This window comes from Lithobates pipiens, unplaced genomic scaffold (assembly GCF_037356315.1).
Source record: "Lithobates pipiens isolate NorthernLeopardFrog02 unplaced genomic scaffold, aLitPip1_a1.2 Scaffold_8, whole genome shotgun sequence".
Classification (NCBI taxonomy): domain Eukaryota; kingdom Metazoa; phylum Chordata; class Amphibia; order Anura; family Ranidae; genus Lithobates; species Lithobates pipiens.
In genome coordinates, this window is record NW_027507903.1 from 580,143,958 (window position 1) to 580,147,523 (window position 3,566).

Consider the following 3,566-nt stretch of genomic DNA (forward strand, 5'->3'; position numbering starts at 1 on the left):
ATTCTCATTCAAAGTGTGACAGCTCTGAAAGCTGAAAATTGGCCTGGGCAGGAAGGGGGTAAAAGTGTCCAGTATTAAATTGGTTAAAGAAACCCAGCCTGTTAAAGAAGAAGGTTTATATTTCCCTTTTTGTTAGACGATAAAATAAATCTTTGTCCTCTTGAAGAACTTCTGGGTGACCTGACACAGGAATGGGTTTGATGCATGGTTCCCGTACTGTGGCTCTATCTCTACAGACACACCAGTGATGTAGTGGCCAATGACCCAACAGGGGTCACTTATACACCTAAAAGTATTGAATTCTACCCCCTAGACAGGTAAGTATACATCTTTTTTTACAGGCAGGGTCTCTTTAAATATTTTAAGTATTTCTAGAGAGGAAATCTTAACAGGTGGGCGCTATTCAGTGCATCAAAATTTGTCTCCGTAAAGTCCAGCACTCTCATGTCCCTGTGTTGTAAAATATTTATGCCTTTTATCAGCACCCTGAAGTTTTGTTAGTCCAAAAATCTGCCCATACTTTCCTCAGCTCATTAGTCTTATAATGGTGAACCAAAATGAGCTTTTTAAATCGGCAATGATTATACTCTATCCAGTGACCATTGAATATACCTGGAGGGGGTGCAGTGGGTGAAATATTGAGTTCATAAAGGCAAATTCCCATAAAAGAGTCTTCAATGGGGATGATGCGAATCACTTGTGATATATCATAGATTTTTTTTACCATGTCTGCAGAAAAGACATAGCCAGCTCCTAAGCAGTAGGGTGGGTAGGTGTCATTGGGGTAGACTTACTTAGGGACATACCATTTGTATTTTTTATCCCTCAGTGGTCCTGTATTTTTTACTATCTGCCCTGTGAAATAGTTGGTGCGGACTGGAAGTTCTGGGCAAAGAAGCTGGTGGACAAGGTAGTCTACATTGAGGAACAAGTCATCATCGATTTTCAACACGTAGGTGGTTGTGGGGCAGAATTTAGCAACCCATTCTATGCCCATTAAAGTTTTTAAAGTGAGGTTATAGTAAGTGTCCATGAAGTCTTGTTGGACAATATCCCCAAAGGCTTCACTTTCCTCCTCCAGCATCATCTGGGTTCTTTTCACAAAGATTTTCGGAAGACCAACCAAAAAGATCCTCACAACATCAACATTGTAATTACTCTCATTGCCCCAGGTTTCTCGAATGGCATGCCTAGAATCAATATCATCAAGCCTACCAGTTACCATTATGACTAGAAAGGGGTTCCGGTCATTGCACTTCTTCTCCTGGTTGATGAGAAACTTGTATGGGTAAGGGTATGGGGGGGCCAGAGGGTGTTTGAAGCCTGGATAGGTCAGATTGTTTATAGGAGGAGGGATTTCCTGGTCGCTTAAAAGTTCCCGAAACACCATCAACCTATTAACGAACCATTCTTCATTTTTTAAGAACAGGTATCCAGATGCAAACATAATTGTAAAAACAAGGCACCTCATTACACTGCGTCGTCCCATTGGGTTGGATACCATCGAAACCTCTGCATAAAGATAAGAGAATATCCGTAAGTACTTTGTTAGCTTAAAAAACAGGGCTCGCTTTCTAATTATGTAGAACTGACCCCCAAAGGAGCTGCTGATATTTGATTGGGCCTGCACTCTGCTCTTCCACCCCCAGTCAATTGGCTCGACCCACTTAACACAGCTGTGAAACGGTGTTGGTGTGAATCTAGGCAACAAAGGACAATCCCACAATAACGGTGTACCAATAATGTACCTTTACCATTACCCGGGTATCTGTTGATCCACCTATAGGAAAAGGAACAACACTGCACACCAATTGTAATTACTGGAACTGGTAAAACAGTAATTATAATAACTACACTGCTACACAAACCTAATATGACAATGTAATGAATATTCACAATTTCCTAATGCAAAAAGATCGTTTGGTTAACCCCTACAAGCGCGTCTCCAATTGGGTCTAGTGCCCAGAGTAACAATGCTCTGACACTGGGCACCTTCCCACTTCCAGCACGCTGCCTAATCACAGTAATCCAGTGTTCTACACGATAAGGTATAATACAGTGCAATAAAGTACAGCTTGCTCAATAACTCCCCCTTGAGGTATGGCGCAGTCACTTGCTACGGCAACTATGCACAAAGCCTCTCAGTGAAAGGTGCTGTCTTTGGTCTTCTGTCTTCTGCTAGCTTTTATACTGCAGTGTATGGTAATCAAAGAGTTTTAATAAGAGAGAGTAAGGCAATATAAACTGACAATTTAGACTGTTCCAGTGGTGTGACACACTTATAACTGCCTACGGTATATTTGTCTCAGAACCGCACAGTGGTGGTGTCTCAGTGAGGAGTAGACTTGAGGCCTGCTTGAATTTAGTCTAATTGGGTGTGATCCTTTTGTGGAACTACAGGTCCCAGCAACACTGTGTTATGAGTCTAAGTGTGTAAATTGCGTTAACGAACTATGGGCAACAGCCCTCTCACAACACCAGGCCTGGATAACTGGAAAACTCTGCTCCGATTGTCTTGGTCCTGTTGCCAGTCAGCGCCGTCACACTGCTCCGCTGTGTTTGTTGACTGAGACCCTCAAAGGTTTCTGTCAGGTGTTTCTGGCTCCTCCTTGATCCAGTCACACTGTTTCTCCAGCACACAGGTATGAAGCAGGGTCGCTGGCTGTTCCGCTTCACAGTTAATGTAGGCCGCACTCTCTGGAACACTTCCTTACAGATCCTTGTAGGCAGGCCACACGTCCAGAAGAGACAGAAAATGGCCTGGCAGGGTCTTTTATATCCTACCCAGCATGCAGTTCAGTACTGAGTGTTCATGGGTAGGTTATTTGGCATTGTGGGTACGTAAGTCCTTGTAAACAAGGAGTCACTTCCGGTAGCATTTCTCTATGTTCTTCAAACAGAAAAATAGACAAAGTCCCTTCTACATTTAGGCCACTAGATGGTGCCAAATACCAACATATAACACTGTACATAGTTTAACATTACATAGCACTAACAGGAAAAATACTAGCGCTACATACTCCCCCTGCTTTAAGTCTTTGGTCCCAAAGATATTCAAAATCTTAGCACTATTACACATTTTTGCCTCTAGTCGATTGCATAATACTGACAGTGGAGCCTCCCACCAGTTCTCATATGATGGGAGACTGTTCTGTGTGCACACAGTTGACACTATAGTGTCTGGTACAGATGTGTCAAGGGGTGAGATGGGGTTATCCCCTTCTGAATTGACAGTAGAAGGACCAGTTACTTCAGAATTTCTTTTGCTGGTGACTTGGGTCGCTTCAGAGAATTCACCCAGTGTATCATAGGTAAGTATTTTTGGTGGGCGAATGTCTCTTTTGACTCTCTGTCTTTTGGTTGTGGTCACCACCCTTGGGTTAGTATTACTCTCCCCCATACAGTCTCCTGCATCTCAATGCCAGTGGGGGACAAGTGTTCCTCAGAGTGTGCAGTCAGTAGTACAAATTCTGGGGTTTCTGGTCTAAGAGCCCCAATATCTCCTCTTCATGTATGAAGTGAAACACCCGCTTCAGCTTCTAGTGTTTCAGATGGCCACAGCCAGT

At 43.2% G+C, this 3,566-nt stretch overlaps 1 pseudogene; it reads right to left on the minus strand.

Moving 5' to 3' along the window:
- Positions 1-430: 430 nt before the first annotated feature.
- LOC143963729 (beta-1,3-galactosyltransferase 2-like) lies at positions 431-1,489 on the minus strand (annotated as a pseudogene).
- Between the last annotated feature and the right edge of the window lie 2,077 nt (positions 1,490-3,566).